This window comes from Callionymus lyra, chromosome 3, assembly GCF_982586985.1.
Source record: "Callionymus lyra chromosome 3, fCalLyr1.hap1.1, whole genome shotgun sequence".
Taxonomy (NCBI): domain Eukaryota; kingdom Metazoa; phylum Chordata; class Actinopteri; order Syngnathiformes; family Callionymidae; genus Callionymus; species Callionymus lyra.
In genome coordinates, this window is record NC_141820.1 from 18,889,986 (window position 1) to 18,907,778 (window position 17,793).

Consider the following 17,793-nt stretch of genomic DNA (forward strand, 5'->3'; position numbering starts at 1 on the left):
CATTTTAAAAATAAACCTGCCGAGGCGGGGGGGCGTTCAAACTACTACTTCCAACAGAGGAAGTCGTCGTTCTGAAACTACCTTTTTTGACAATCAACTTTCCTTCTGCTGCCACATGGAGGTCAACGTCCATCAATCTTCCGCCGCACATCCAAGATCAGTTAGTGGAACCACTTCCAAGAAACCTCCGCTAGCTCTTCCCATCACCAGATGTTTTATATTTTTATAGTATTGTGAAGTACTTGACTCTGGTGTTGCAGAATTTACAGACCACATGACTCTTGACGAAGTCGTAACTACTTTTATTTGGTTTAAAAATTTGCCCCTAAAGTCACACCAAGGGGTTCGTTCCCAGGTCAACCTTCGAGAAAGTCTCTGCAAATTGTCCCGGGTCTGACCCGTGGGCTCCGCCCAGGCGTCAAAGAAGGGTTTAAAAGGCATCCCATAAATCTTTTCCATAGATGTGGGTATCAACATTTAAGTTATAGATAAGGGGGCGTCAGCTTTCATGGCCTTTGTGATTTTTATAATTTTAATAAAGAATTTGTTTCTTTTTATTAACCAACCATCCAACTTTATATTGAAGTCATGAGTCAGTGATATGATTTGGTTTAACTGTGTGACAACAGGAAAGTAAGGTTGAGGGATTAAACTGCAGTGATTAGTATAAGAATGACTTGAATGTCTGCACTAATAAAAACTTAATGACGCAAGTTAGAATGTACGCATATATTCTACTGGAGGAGAATATACATCATAGTTCAAATCTTTGAAAAGCTGTATTCACACAAGGCCAGTGGGCGGGGAATCCAAACGACCTCCAAGCAACCAAACAGAATATTCAACATTTCTTAGGGAAGAAGTAATTTTTTTTTTTTTTCTTCCTGGAGAAAACAATCGAGAAAGAGAGACTTCTTTTCAGCACGCAGGCGTTCTTGATAGGTCAGGGAACAAAAGGCCAAATCTTTGACTCGGGTCTCCAGTTGTGTGCATCTGGGACCTTGGCAGAGCTCAAGGCTTCCTACGGGGACCAAAGGCTCCCACACACACTCAAATGTCAAACTTGGAGAATGGAGAAAGAGTTCCGAGTCAAAGGGGGGTGTCGGGGACAAAACATGCTTTATGCTTGTGGTGAACTTGGGAGTGGCCGAATGGAAAAAGCTTGACAGACACTGGAGAGACTTCACACACTTTTTGGGACGATGGTGGAGGGAAAATATGACTTTTCTGTGATTCATAACAAAAGCCGTTCAGTCCAAGCAAGGCTTGCATGACAGTAAATTCCATCCGTGTTTATCCTCCAACACTGTATTCCCAGGTTGGAAATTCCCTTCCGATATTGCCATACAGCGGATTATAACAGAACCCAGAGGCCACGCCCACCTTTTCAATACCCAGGTATCAACTAATGAGGCGCTGAAATCCAGAGGAGCTTGGTCGGATTTCAGATGACCAACCAGTATGCCTGGTGAGGAATGAATGCCAAGCTTTGTTTGAGTTTATCCGAGTAGGAATGTTGTTCTAAACAACAGAATGATTTCGACAAAAGCATTAGGATGCTGGTATGGACAGATTAAATTTATAATGAAAAAAAAGCTTTAAATCCTTCATAGATTTAGTGAAAACATGTGGATCAGTGCTGTGACTTCGTCTAGGTTCCCTTTAGGATGCCTCATGGACACCTCCCTGGTGAGGTACACCAGCTATATGCAACTGGGTGGAGGTCCGGGGCAGACCAGGACATGTTGACTAGGAACAAACTTAAACTGCTGCCCCCATGATGATTTCAGCTTCCAAGCTATAGAAGCACTGAGTCAGAGCATACCTCTGCCAAGGAGTCCATTTCTAATTGCAAAATTAACTGCAATTGGTTCAAGAATTGTGTTGGTTCCTGGCAAAGTTTCCTGACCCGGAATCAAAACTTGCACACAGTTAGATCAGTGGCATTTCTGAGTTTTCAAAACAAAATCGTGTTACAATTAATAAATATACACTTTGAAAATATAGTAGTAAAAGTTATTTTTTTCCTAGCTTGGAAAGGAGCTAGGCACGTCAATGAAAAGCCATACAAGTGGATTAGCGTTATATAAAAAAAATAAGATTGAAACACAGTACACTAGAAAAAGTTGAATTATCCATTCTTTGTACAGTTTAACAAAATTTGAATATAGAAAAATAGTTTAAAATATAGGATGTAAATAAAATGAGCTGCTTGGCAGATGTATGCAGTGAAAGTATTGTAGTTATTCATGTTTCTAGCTCCAGCTCCAGAATAAATAAATATCAAATCTAAAAACGGATCTACTACAAGTTCATTGTACCTTAAAATACACATTAATACCGCGAGTGTGTTTTCAAAAAGGCGGGGGGGGGGGGGGGGGGGGGGGGGGCGTCTGCCTGGTCCTGCACGTAGTACGGCAAGTAATCATCTAAGAGGATCAGCTCTAGACCAGACAGAGGAGCATCCAGTGCCACAACGGCGCGTCATCACAACACACCGAGCACATGAGGCACACGCATGAAGCCCGCGGGCCTTCTGCCGTGTTCACCCGTGCATAAGTGCGAGGTGAAAAAAAAAAAAAATGAAGATGATGTAATGCAATAAGGGGGGTGGGGGGGAGTTGATTTCATGACACCATGTGATTTTATGAGGGGGAATAAAACAAGTAAACATGAGTAATAAACTGGATCCAAAAAAAAGGCTCCACGTGCTGTTTACGTAGGCATGAGATGAAAAGTGATGTCACCGTTCAACTTAACTGCCCTTCTGCACATGCGAGGACAAAAATAGAGCCGACAACATGACATAAACCAGGGGATCTAGAGGGCGGTTTTAAACAATATTCTGTACAAAACATAAATAATACAAGCAGAAATATACAAGATAAAAATCTTAATTTATTGTCCCGTTTTAATTTCAACTACATTTCATTTCGAAATTCTAAATGAAATGTGAAATTGTTTAATAAGAAAAAAGTATATATGTAGACATGATACAAACATACTTTTAATTTGAGAAACAAAAATTAAGTAATATTCACCAAAATATAATAATAAGTAAAAATTGGTCGTTTTTGTTGAAATAAGAACGTGGAAGGGCCAGTTTTACTATTATACTGAACTGCAAACTCATGCTGGCCCAATATACCAATGGGCCATCAATCCAAACTGTCCAGTGTATGCCCTAGAAGTCACGATGCATTAGTCAAAGAAATTACAATGCGAGTAAACACTCGCCTAATGCAGGGAAAGCTCAATCTTCATTTTCAACATCGCTACCAACTCATTTTCTTTAACTTTCCTTCACAACTGTTCAAACAAACAAAGAGGACAAATTAGTTTCTCCGGTTACAATGTTGTGTTAATGTCCCGGGAACTCTCAACCGCTCGCCTGCGGCCCGATAGACTTGGTCGGAGGAAACTTGTCCCTGGTGAATACCAGCTCCACCTCTATTAAACTCCTTCCTGCTGAGCCCTTTGTGTCTGGACTTAATAACCCGTCAGAGGACCGTTTCATTTAAGACCCGAGGCCTCCCCCCTTTCACTACAGATGGGGCCTGGAGGTGCGGTGTCAAGAGGGAAATTCAGTTAGAGCAGGGAGATCTTTGGATCAATGGACTCATTTATTAGGTAAAACATAGAGGCTCCGTTTTCTTTTTGACGTTAAACTAAGTGTGTTGTTGAAAATTACTTTTAACAACTTCAATCAGAAACGCCTGTTGTACACATTTTTGGACTGGCGGGGGGTCTCGTAGTACAATTACAAAGTTAAACACATCATACGAATCATAGGGACATTGATAAAATGTGGGAAGGGTCTTCCCTCACAGGTGAGATTGGTCCTAAAGCCTCTCGTCTTAAAGGCTTGAATGAGTGGAGGCCACCTGCCAATCTCCTTTTGATGTGTTGACGGTAATCCTCGGCTCACTAGACTACGCGCAAGCTCGGCAAATATGTCAAGCACCTTAGCGCTGACCTGGGGTCAGGTCCCGTCCTCCAGTCCACAGGAACCAATAACCCGATCCGAGTCGATAAGGAAACACAGACGCAGGAGAACTAATGCGGTGGAAACACTACGACTAAAAACAAGCCTTTGTTTACACAACAAATCTGCAATTGATAACAACCTTAACAGGAGAGTCGACGCGGTTTCGCCATGAAATGTTTGACCCATTATTGGGGTCTTTTAGGATTTTGATGATTCTTGTAAGACCCATGAGCTGAGTGGCGTTCAATAAACCCAGCTTCCTGGTTGACCCAGCTGCGTCGTTGGTGCTCAGAAAGTCACGTCCTATTGTCAACTTCACCTGCCGCTTGCTATGCTAATTTCCCAGAGTTCCTTGCTTCACATAAAGTCCACACTGAGCTCCCACACTTCTAACCACCATCTGACCAAACTCGTAACAAAGCAACTTGGTAACAAGGTATGTACTCAACCTACACAATTCACTGCCAGAGTCACTATTTAAAGTGGTAATGTAGCTAGTTTATTAGCCAACAGGCTAACTTTCCAGATCATTTACTGGTTGTCAAGATTGTTTGCCAGTTGGTTAGTTAGCTTGTTAGTTTCTCATTTAACAGGTTCAAGGAATGGCCGCAGGTTATTACTTGTTTGTCAACCAGTTACCGGAGGTATAGAATAGTAATCCTCCAGAGGGATCAATAAAGTTTATCTATCCATCGAGTAGCTTGATGATGATGTATTGAAGTATAGTTTAAGTGTATATACTTAACTGAAGTTAATCATTTTGACTTCCAAGTTCGCATCCACTTCTCATGATGCTTGTATTTGCGTCAAAAATGCATTTTTATTTTTTATTTTATATTTTGATATTGTTCACCTAAAGCAAAGTGGAAATTCGTACAAAATGTGATCAATAAAATGCCAGGAGAATTCAAACTGGTCAAGTTTCTTCAAAATAAGAAACGTGCAACTAGATCCATTTTCCGAAATATTTGACTGGCTGTCATCAGTACCAGCTCCTTATGTTACACTTTTTTCCCGAAAGATTACAATATATCCAATATATGCTTTGAATGACCAAATCCATCGTGCGAACCCAGACTTGTCATTAAGTTGACTTTTTTTTTTTATTGATGCAACATTATAATTCGTTATAAGACTTTAATCATTACAATATATGACAGCCAGGTTCCACAGGAACTCAGGTAAAGGGATTGTTAAACAATATGTCCATCCTCTGCAGGTAACCCCTCATTTCAGGGACCTGAAGGTTCATATCAAAGCGTTCCAAAATGAGGCAACTGGAAGTGTTTCTACACAACTCTACCAGTCCAGTTACCTTACTTTGGAACGTTTAGATTATTATTACCTGGATGAATATGAACTTAGACAAGGAAATAGTCAACGTTCTTGTCTGTATTAGTTTGAGAGGCAATAACAAGTCAAGAAGCCGGTAAGAAACTATCACGACCAGTTGGTGCCGCTAATGGAAGAAAGCTAGGCAAGTAGCACAATGACATTGTAGAAATACAGCGTTATATTCACAACTTCTCAAGTTGTTTAAAGGTTTAAAGATGAACTATGTAAATAAGTACTTGTGTGGTATAAATACTCCATTGTGACTGATGAGGACTATTATGAAACGACATAAATTAGTTTATTTTTAATCAAACTTATATATAATATTTGGTCAAAAGAAGCCAATTTTACAATTTCAACGAAATACAAAATCTTGCATGACCCACTTCAGCTACTGACAAATAGAATTGTGTTTTGCAACTCATGTTTTAAATTTGTAAAGCCATCGAAATGTGTCTGCTAGCTTAACGCTGGAGCTTAAGACGTGAGGCTAGTCTGCTAGCATGAACTTTGACTCTTGTATAATAAGCAAACTACTCTTGACGACACTCAACACAACATGGATGCATCACAAGTGGAGACAGTAAACAAACGATAGTAACTCAATTGACACAACTAAGTGGATCATTCAAAACGTGCCAGGTTTTTTAATTGGCTGAAGCCTGTTTGAACACCTTCACGAACCAGTGGGTTTACTACTGCTCTATCTGCAGACTGGACGCTTGACATTCTGGCAGGTCACTTGAACAGTCAACACACAAAGACTCACGAGGTCAGCGGCGAACTGAAACATTCCATATTCACCATCCAGTTTCATTCCCCTCGCTCTGCATGAGTAATAATCCACACTGACCTACCCTGGAGACGCTGCATCCTTTAAAAGTGCTGCAGGCCTGGAAAGATGCCCAACCGGTGCCGTTTGTGTCGACCTCACACTCAAAAGCTTGCTGAACGGCAATTACATCACCGCCTTAGTCACGGCGGCCGGTGAAGTGCGAAGCACCTGAATGGAATGAAAACAAGGTTGTTGACATTTGAATGTGAAGTTGCAACGCTTTAGTAAGAACTTTATCTTAAGTTTGTTCAGTTTAAATAATAGGTCGAGCCGAGCTTCATTTCGATTTTAAACATTTTGTTTTCCATTTTTAATAAAATTTGATTCTTAAGTTTTTTCTTAATAAACTAATATTCTTCAAACTTCTACTAATCTAAGAAACAGAACAAAATTAGCCACACAAATTGGACCCACAGGTTCAACAAATCAATTGTTCCAAACAACATCCTCATAAGAGGACAGCTCCCCTGAGATTATTTGATCCTTCTATTGTTGTTGAGAGCAGATGGATGAGTGAACATGTCTGAAGTTGTTCAATGAAAGCATGCACACATTTATTATTAGGGATTTCATGTTTTTGATCAGAGTTCTGGTACTGGTTCTACATTAAATATTGAATGAAAGGTGTTTTATTTTGATTTTTTTAAGGATTTTTTCAAAAGTACAATTAGCCTTTTTAGAATTAACACGTCAAGATGCTCGTTTCATTGAAGTTTACTAAAATAAAGTCTGTAAAGTTATAAAAAAAACAAAAAAAAAACCCAATCAAAACAGGGAACAACTTGTGCAGTCCTGCACATTCATTTATTATGGCATTTGTTATTTGGTGTGAAATAATGTCAAGAAATTGGTCACTGGTGTTGGGGATCTATTTTTTTAGATGGTCTAAAAACAATCTAGTAAATAAAAAAAATAAAAATCATGAGGCAGAAATTCTATCCAAATTGAAATATTATATACATTTTCATTGATTGCATATTTATGACAAGTTATATCATGATTGCAATCTTTGCCCTCATCACTCGGGCCTCCAAATTCATAAAACATAATATATTGTCCACCTCTTTATTTAACAAATGAATGTAGATTATGAAGAGTTTCAAGAGTTGACTGCATCTTTAAAAATATAAATCCACCTATATCTGCCTCACAGCTATTGCCAAAGACTTCTTGTGCACATGTTACGATCTCTTCAATCGTCCTCCACAAACATTCACCCCCAAGATTAATGGGCGACAATCTTCAAAGATAAGCCCTTGAGGTTGATCACCTCCCCTGCCCCAGTCTACAAAGAAGGGCAGGGCAGGGAGATGTGAAAGGTCAAAGGTCATATCATGCTCAGCCTTATTAGCCTTGTTTGTTTGTCACGTAATCTTTGTTGATCTGCGTTCGGAGGAAAGATGAAGCTTTAAGACTGGAGAACCTTTCACCCAAATCTGCCTCAACCGAGCGTCAAATGAGGAAAGTTCAACAGCAGCGAGGACACAGTCGTGCAGTTTAAGAAAATCAATACGACAAACAACGAAATTGTCAAAAAAAGTACATCCGCTGGCTCAACTAACAAACTGTTGCTTTGACCTAAAACACAAGTCCATTATTGATGGAGAGGTTTACCTTATCAGTTCATCACACTGGACACGTATACACTTATACTGGACACACAAAAATTAAACACCATCTGTTCTGGAAGCCTAGAACCAGCACCCGAGCAATTCTGCACAGATCAGATTCACCTGCACCCAAGTAATGCAAGTTTCAAAGTCAAATAACCCCTCAACTAGCTTCTTTTTAACAGTAAAAACACAGCTGTCGTAATGAGTTCACTGAGAGGGAGTGAGACGAATTGTGAATTATGTTTATCCCTAGAGTTGTGAAAAGTATCAATACACATCTTGATATTCTGGCCTCCCATATAATAACATTTTTTATTTTCTTAATATTGATTTGGTAAAAACAGGGCAACTGTATGCAACACTTCATTTACTTTACAGAATTTCAAATTTCAATACATAACAGTTCTCGTTAAACTGTAGTTTAGATTTAATTTCCGAAAAACCCGTTTTCCAACCATTATTGTAATACATATCAACATTGCAATATCAAGATATACTGTGATCCAATTGTATCATGACCCAATCATGGTGATGTGTACTGTAAGTTTTGCCAACTACATTCGCCCCCCAGTTGCCCCCCCCCCTCACAAAAAACCTAACCTGAATCACAATTCGATTTGGAAAAACCAAGAAGTTGAAATTTCAATGCATTTCAGATCCAGTCCCTAAAAAATAACAGTAACCATCAGCCAAAAATTGTCTCTAGATTTCACTTTCATTAAAAGTAGACGCATTAGACGAACTTAATGACGTCATTTAAAATTAGTGCAACCTCTCATTTCTCTTATTTAAACAATGGAGAGTTCCAAAGGGATCAATAAAGTTTATCCATTTCAGGTTATATTCACCAAATTATCTTCACGTGGAACAAATTCAACTTTGGTTTTAAACCACAAACCCTGAAAACCACATAATTTCACTGCAGAATTCAGATTGGCGTCAACTTTAAAATGAAGTCGACTTGTTCCAAAAAGCTTCATATGGAATCCAAGACATAATTTAAACACCAAGTAAGGCTGCAATGTCCTCAAACAACATACAGATGTCAGACGCCAACAGATTAGAGGAAGCAGTACAGACCCTTTTTCACAGAAGCCATTATATGAACGAGGCTCTTGTCGACCACATGATCCATGTGAATAAGTTTAACTGTTCCAGGGAATATAGCGGAACACTTCTTGACAAACTTGTAACAAACAAACATGATGAAGTATCGTACGTCATCCTTGTCTGTTGTGTCAGGGGGTTGTTGTGCCTTTGCTTGGTCTTTAAATAACACACACACACACACATACACACAAACACAGTAGCCTCAATAAATGAAGGGTAATCTCAGATTTCATCATCATCTCCATTGTGTCCACACACGACCCATATGTGCCCACATGCATTTTTAACTCATTAGGGCCCCTTTGTCTCACCAGCAAGTGCACGTGTGTGTGCAAGTGTGTGCGTGTGCAGGTCTTCAAAACACAGCCTGATGCCAAAGATTAAGCAGATGGTCATAATAAAGATAAAAATCACAGTCCTGTGCTCCGGTTTGCTTGAATAAATTCTTGTTTTGAATCAACAGAAGTTCATGTTATAGGAAGTATTTAACAGTTTATATTACGAGCACAGTCCACTTATAATAAGGGCTACATGGCAACAACAAAAAAAACACACAAATACATATATATATATATATATATATATATATATTTCTAGCAAGTATGAGACAGTTGCCACTACTAAAGTTAAAACGTAAAGTTGAATCGATGAATATCGAGGACCATGTCCCAGTCAGGCAAACATACCCCAAGATACTTGAACTTTACTAGAAGGGTAAGGGGTTCATCTTGAAGAACCTTCATCAACTTTGAGGTACTGATGCCAGGTAATAGCGTTTGGCTGGAAAAAAAATTCCAGTTAAAACTCTATGTCTAGACCAGCTGTGCAAGAACTTTCTGAACAATAAGAATATAACATCTCGTGGATTAATATTCTTTTATTTTAATCATAATAACTTGGACTTCAATGCACTGAAACTTTTTCTAAAACAGAAAGAAAAGGCAAGAATTAATTCCTCCGTTTTTTAGCCCATAATCACCCAATCCTTGTCAAAAAGTTGATACATTTGGTCCAGCACCGATAACAGGGACATAAGTTGGTGTTCAAAGGTTCCGTTACAAAATCAATTTTTATTTTCTCCTGTTGTCCTTGTAGTTGTGCCAGCAGGTTCATGCACACATTTTCCCCATTACACATCAAATATGATTTAATGTTGGTGATTTTCAACTCTACTATATTCATTAGTCACCACACAAAGACACATGTTAGACTACAAAACTCTCATAAAGAGCAGTTTGCAAGTTGCGATACGAATAAAGCTCTTCATTCACTGCCAGAGGGAGAGGCGTTCTCCTGGAGGAAGCACCTGCTGAAACCATATCTCCAGTCCTTTCCTCCCTGCAGGAAACTGGAATTGTCAAATTGACAAGACACCACAAAACAACAAGCATGTAGATACACAATCTGTGTGGCCTCAATATAGAAACTTGGGCTGACTCATCATAATATTCCACCACCATAATCTCTTTTGAGAAGAAAAAATAATTGTCAGGATATATGAAATATCTCACTTTAACTATAGTTTAAAAAAAAGTGTGCTACATGAAAGAACATTAGTATAGTTCAGCAAACACTTCTTGTAGTGTCTTAGTCGGTAGATTTGTGGACAATTCTATAAACATTTTCTACATTTTGTTCCTCGGGAATCCTTTAAAACCCATCTGTTTTACATACAAATATATTTTCTGAAAGTTATCATATGTCACTTTGATTTGAAAGGATCAAACGACCTCTATGTTCTTACAAACTGTAGTACATAAATGACACGTTTACACCAAAACACATTTAAAATGCGAATTAACTTGTATTCATTTTACATTATTAACAAACAATGTACGTCATGAGAGCAATTGACATAAAGTGAATCGTTTTTAAAAGAAAGTTTTTTTTTTTAACTTCTATAAAAGACACAAGAGTTCAACAATGTTGACAAGTCATAATATAAACGTATAAACCGTTTTACTCAATTTGTTTGGAGTCTTGGTTCGGTTGAATAAAAACGATTCTATTTGTAACATTGACCAGAAACCATCCTACAGTTTCCACGCGGTTCCTCCTCATGTTTCACTGGATCGTCACCGAACACTTTCTCCAAACCTTTCCCCGAAACTTTCCTCGCTCATCCCACGAGATTCAACTCCTTCAGACTCACCGGGACTGGCGGCAGAGGTTCGATCTGAGAAGAATGTCTGGTCGGATCGGATGACTTCCCAGGCAGTTGTCCAGAAGGAAACTTCAGCTCAGGACTCTCTTCATCTCGAAGTCTTCAGTGTTGTGATGTTGGCAGGCGCCTTTCGAACCAGCCAATCGGAGAGCGGCGCCGCCAAAGGGGCGGGGCCAAGGCTCACCTGATTGACGTTTCACTCTGATTAAAACCCGTTGACGTCACACGCGTCGATGGTTATTAATTCAATTCAATTCAATTCAATTTTATTTAAAGTCTCTTATCTTAACAAAGTATTCTCAAGACACTTTACAGTTGAAGTAAGACTTTAGTTGATTAAGGAAAAACAGATCCCAGCAATTCAATAAGCTCTTAAAATATTTTAAATGTGTGCATGTTCATTTAAATTGTACACATATTTAATTCATAATAATACGTATAGTAGATACAATAACCAAAATGTATCGCTTTTAACATATGCATAGTGTATATTGCTTTTATATCAAATTAAAAAGTGTTCTATAAATCTTATTTATTATTTATATTTGAATGTATATCAAAATGAATACAATTAAATTGAAAAAATATGAATGTTTAATATCATGGGATAATGCAACTTTTAAACCTTAATCTAAAGCTTCTTTGTGTTTTGTACTTGGTACAGTCTTTTTCCATCTATTTTGGGGGGGCTTGGTGGTCCCTCACAATAGTCACTGTATATATTGTGTCCCTTTTGGAAGTTAAATTACAAACTGCCTTAAAAAAAAATCCCATTTTTAAAAAAAACACACATTAAAAATGATTACTAATGATTCATATTCAAGATTTCTACTTTTAAAAGCTATCCTTGTGTAAGATATCTCACATCCAGGCACTGTTTCTAGTGCATTCAAGTACATGTTTATCTCATCCTTGATCTCTTGTTTGTTGCTTAGTTCAGGTGCAACAGTATTTTACCATCACATTTTTTTTGCAACGAAAGCAACTCAGTCTCAGTTTTATAAAAACACAGCAATAGGGTGTTGATCATCAAGATCTTGACCCTCTCATTGACTGCAGACTGAATAAAATCCTGTTTAAATGAATACAAAGGCAGGTTTGTTTTTCATCACGTAGGTTATCTTTAATCCAGGTCCTCTTAGTACTATTCATTTAATTTGAACACAAGGTTTGTGATCCTTGTAAGCGACACCAAGACTGTTCCGTGTGATGTATTCTTCAGGGTTCCAGCTGCCTGACGATGTACCTGCCAGCTGACATATTGTAAATAATATGGGTCTTGTTTTTTTTTTAATGTTTTCACGCACACTCACATGATTATGGTGACCAGGAGATTAAAGAAGTGACCTTGGTTGATATGAACAAGTTTGTTTTTTAGTGCTGAAAACCACTCAGCTCACCTATAAAGCTGTTAATCTGTAACTGAATGTGATATTTAAAAGTTTGGTAACATGTTTTTTTATATTTAATTATTCTGTGTCACATTGCTTGCTTTTGTTATGGCTTTCTATTACTATTTTAATTGAAAAGGATTATTATTCACAAGGAGGTTATGTGACAATCTTTGTGTAATTGTATTTCTGTGTTTTAGCAAAGGAACTAAACAAAATAATAGGGCAAAGGACGGATTACATTTTGGTGTTCCAGATGTGGATCCAGAATAATTAAGTATTATTTCCATTTAGTACCAGAACGCTACTGCCGCCTGCTGTCCCATTGCGCTCATTGCTATCAAGAATATTTTTATATATATATATTACAGACCAAAAGTTTGGACACACCTTCTCATTCAATGAGTTTCCTTACTTTTCATGACTATGTGAATCAGGCCTTCATGGTAGAAAAGCTTCTAGGAAACCATGCTAAGAACAGGCAACAAGCAGAAGAGACTTGTTTGGAGCTAAAGAACACAAGGAATGGACATCAGACCAGTGGCAATCTGTGCTTTGGTCTGATGAATCCAAATTTGAGATATTTGGTTCCAACCACCGTGCCTTTGTGTGACACAGAAAAGGTGAAGGGATGGACTCTACATGCCTGGTTCCCCCCGTGAAGCATGGAGGAGGAGGTGTGATGGTGTGGGGGTGCTTTGCTGGTGACACTGTTGGGGATTTATTCAAAATTGAAGGCGTACTGAACCAGCATGGCTACCACAGCATCTTGCAGTGGGATGCTATTCCATCCGGTTTGCGTTTAGTTGGACCATCATTTATTTTTCAACAGGACAATGACCCCAAACACACCTCCAGGCTGTGTAAGGGCTATTTGAACCAAGAAGGAGAGTGATGGGGTGCTGACGGACCCGAACCCAATCGAGATGGTTTGGGGTGAGCTGGACCGCAGTAGTTCGAAGCATCTCTGGGAACTCCTTCAAGACTGTTGGAAGACCATTTCAGGTCTTGAAGCTCATCAAGAGAATGCCAAGAGTGTGCGAAGCAGTAATCAAAGCAAAAGGGGGCTACTTTGAAGAACCTACAATATAAGACATATTTTCAGTATATAATTCCACATGTGTTAATTCATAGTTTTGATGCCTTCAGTGTGAATCAACAATTTTCATAGTCATGAAAATAAAGAAAAAACTTTGAATGAGAAGGTGTGTCCAAACTTTTGGTCTGTACTGTATATATTTTTTTTAACCACAATATATATATATATGAGTTCTGTGTCCAGTGAGACTACAATTTTCCCATTGAAAAACTTCCCAAGTTTACATCACTAGCGAGTAACAATAATTGTGTTTCATTGTTTTTCTTCATATTGTATCTACATCTTTGTGTTCAAACTGTAGGAATGTTATAAATCCAGATCTATCATTATATTAAATAGAAATGATTTAAGGATAAGATTCAAATTATAATAAAAATACTAAATTAAGAGACACATTTGAGAATATACAGCATATATTCGAGGAACATTTTAGGAGCATTTTAACAAAGTCCAATTTAGTGATGGGTTTATGAGACTACTGACTCCTTTAAGAAACATCTTAAGACGTTTTTATTTGTTCAGGCTTTTCCTCGATTTTCTGGAACTCCTGTTGTGTTATCAGTTTTATCTTGACCTTTAAAGTATATACTTTATTGAATATTGTTTTGATTGTTTAAGCGCATTGTGACCCTGGTCTGGAAAAGCGCTATACAAATAAAAATTACTTACTTACTTGCTTACATGAAGCAACTGATGAGGGTTTATGATGAAGGCCACTAGATGGCACTCACGTGTTATTTGGCTCTGACCCACTAATCCAATGAAACCTCGAATAGTTTCTAAACGTAGAGCTCCAAGTGTCTAATGCTTTTTTATTTTTTTTAGCTGTTTCAACATAAACTTCTTAACTCTCGTCAAACGCATTTAATTCAGAATACGAAAGTGTTTTTATTATGATACTTAAGTTAGTTACTTAGTGACAAGGAATGTATTCTATGCGCAATACTACCACCTAGTGGTAAATCTGGGAAACACAGGACAACAACAAAAAAAGATTATATACTGTATTCAAATAATTAAAGTGCCTTACCACCGTTTTAAACAAAATCGATTTCAGGATTAAAAGGCAGAGGTTGTGAACTTCATCTTTCTCTATAGTTTTTTTTACAAACCATTAAATGAAACATGTCTACATTTTGTTTCATTGGTATTCAATAATAACCCCACACGCTTCTATTACTGTAACTGGTCACTGGAGTGTGTCATTACTCTGATAATGAGGAAAATAAATATTAAATAAATCTCTTACAGCATTACATAATCTGTAAATCACCGCCAAAATCATTATTAGTTCCTTTTCTTTTTACTAATATAGTAAAAAACCATTGTCAATGCGTCTATTTGTTGCGACAGACACGACATAAATGATATTCTCATAACACACTATCTATTGATGTGAGTCCACGAGCACTAGTGGCGGTGCTGGTGTGACTGCAATACATAATTATGACTGCAGTTTAGAAGCCAATATAATCCGGATAAAGTACAGTGTGTTCCAGAAGCAGAACACAATTAAAGAACACACCAGAAGATGGCGCTATTTCCTTCCCAATGACTGAAGGTCCACACCATGCATCATCTTATCATATATCCTCGTGTTTAGGAAGAACACTTAAGGGGGGGAAAGAAGGAGGTGTAATGACGTTACATGCAGTTAGCGTCCTACTAAGGTCTTTTGTCTGGGTGCTGGGGGGGCAGACTGTTCATACAAGGTCCCTTTGAGCCATATGTCACATGTTGTCACATCAAATCAGGACCTTTGTCTGGTGGCATAACTGACAACTGCTGGAGATCTTCTTTCAAAAAGTGTCTTGTTAGTGCATCGAGTCCACACTACAATTTACTACTAACTTTTTCGTGTATTACTGCAGTCAAGTGTGACAACTTCCATCAAAACTATTCTCCAGTATATCATGTTCAAAGGTCTTTGAATTCAAACTCAGTCGAAGCTTAATCTAAACGTCGAAATAAAAATCACAGAAAAGCCCTATTAGGGATTGAAATAGAAAACTATACGTTTGTTTGTTTGGAAATATACAAAAACAAATGTAGAATAAAAATATTAACATTTAATGACATGGATTTCAATAAAGCAGCCAAAGGTACAAATAAACACATTGAAAGAGAAGATCCACAGTACTCGAGATCAAAGTCATGAAAGTCAGGAAATACAGCTTCAATCATATTTACATTTTATTTTTCTTGATGTCATTTTAAACGAAACGTAGTTTGCATATCAACATAATTTATCTACACTGGCTTAATATATATATATATCTATGTATAGATATATAGAAGAAAATAGTAAAAAGGTTTAAAGATAACAACAAAACTGAGTTGACAAGAAAGCAGGTATGTGGGTCACTCATCACAAACCAGAACACAATATAAACAATTGTATGTATGTATAATACAGTACGATATGAGCATTTATATACAATACGTATAAAATGTGTTTACAGTTGTATATTTTAAAAAAGAACATCGACTAGTTGGCAAACTACGATCCCAAGTCATTGGCTTTAACCTGCGATTGCGATACGAAACACGATAAACAGAGTTAATAGTTTAGCACATATTCTTATAAAAAGAAGTGTTTTTAACGCGTTTAACATGTTAGAAGCGCAGAAGAGCTAGCATACCGCTTGACGACATGCTCAATGGAGCCGCTAAACTTGCCATTTCTAGCTAATTTACTCGGAATAAATCCAGAATAAGTCGTACATTACGTTGTTATCTACCGTCGCTGTCGTTTGTAAGTTAACAATATTAAATAATTGAGTTTTAGTCGTCTTTTTGCCGGGTTAGCCGTCGATGCTAAGCTAGTGTGCTAGCGCGCAGCACGCGCGCTCGCCCAGAATTCGGTGGCCGGTTGCAGAGTCCAAACAGGCGTCAGGTGAACTGTGGAGAGCAGCGTGTGTTCGTCTGAGCAGCGCCGTGGAAGGAACCGCAGAAGTCACAAAAAAAACACATTTCTCTCGACTGAAGTCAATTCTTCAAAATGGGGTCTGTGAACGTACGTCTCCGCCATTTTGTGACAGGTTTTTCATTGAGCAAAGGGGTACGTGTAATGGTTGAAAGTAACCCCCATCAAGAAGATAGTTGCCTGGATGATGAAGGGTGTCAGGCGGGCGACTAACTCTCGCTGCTTGTGTTTAAAGAAGTAGCGTTTCTGCACAGGTGGGGCAGCACCGGGACATTTGAACGAACGGAACCGAAGATAGACTACAAGTATATATCTAGGACAAGTCCAGATACCTGCAGGTGATAAACAGGTGCATATTAAGAAAAGTTATTTTTAATAATTCCAGCTAAAAGGACAGTACAATTGATAAAAACTAAAGGTATCGGCAGTCTGTATAGGGAATATGAGATAATATAAGACAGATACTATGACATATTGAATAGATGGGGGTATGTGACACTGATAATAACACACAGTTATGGCACTTTATTAATACCTTGGAAAGGTCCATTTGACAAATTAGGAATACAATAAATCCACAATAATTAACCCTAATATTGCTTTATTCCAAGTATGACATATACATGTAACTACTTGATAAATCTATTGATTACTAATGTAGTTTATTGACATTTATAACTACAACTTACCAAAAAGTAAAGCCAAAATATATTTATGTTTGCAAGCATTTAACATGATTTATTATTTTACAATTGGGAAAAATGATAGACTCGTATCTAATGATAAACAAAAGTAGTAAAATGTTCTTACTGTTATATTATTATACCGGTAAAGATCATTTTTATTTCTTATGGAAACATCAGAGCGTCCTAATGTTTAAATAACAAATATTGATGACAAGTATATTGTTAATTTATTTATTAAGTCCCCATTCAAAATTCTCCCTCAAAGATAATCGGTGTAAAAATAATACTACTTGTAATTATGTTTGCTTAATATTACAAAATCAACCTTTTTCTATGTATTTTCTTTTTTTTACCAATTTAGAGAATGTCTTCTGTTCAAAGAAGAAAGCCAGCCAAAAGTAATCGATAAAAAAATACAAATTCCAATTGCATTTTTTTTTAAAGTTAAACCACTTGAAGCAGAATCTTCTTCTGCTAATTATTTTAAGTTTTTCATGCTTTTCTACACATTTAAGTTATGATCCAACAAGAGACCGATAAAACAACCTCTATCCTTTAGGTCAAACGTGCATAAATGTCCCATTTTTAATGCTTGGGGAAAGTATCTTCCGAAGACTAACAATGGTTACTTATAAGCTCGTCATCC

The 17,793-nt window shown here is 37.5% G+C and overlaps 1 protein-coding gene across 2 annotated transcripts in view; it reads right to left on the bottom strand.

The window, feature by feature from the left end:
* gas2l3 (growth arrest-specific 2 like 3) overlaps positions 1 to 11,115 on the bottom strand; it is a 28,874-nt gene extending 17,759 nt beyond the window's left edge. Inside the window, exons 1-2 of one of the 2 annotated variants that reach the window (XM_087786818.1) lie at positions 11,034 to 11,115; positions 6,181 to 6,326 (exon numbers count right to left, since the gene is read on the bottom strand). The gene's annotated coding sequence lies outside the window, so the exon portion shown is untranslated. The remainder of the gene's footprint in view (positions 1 to 6,180; positions 6,327 to 11,033) is intronic. The other variant, XM_087786819.1, reaches the window with a different exon arrangement.
* Positions 11,116 to 17,793: the final 6,678 nt, after the last annotated feature.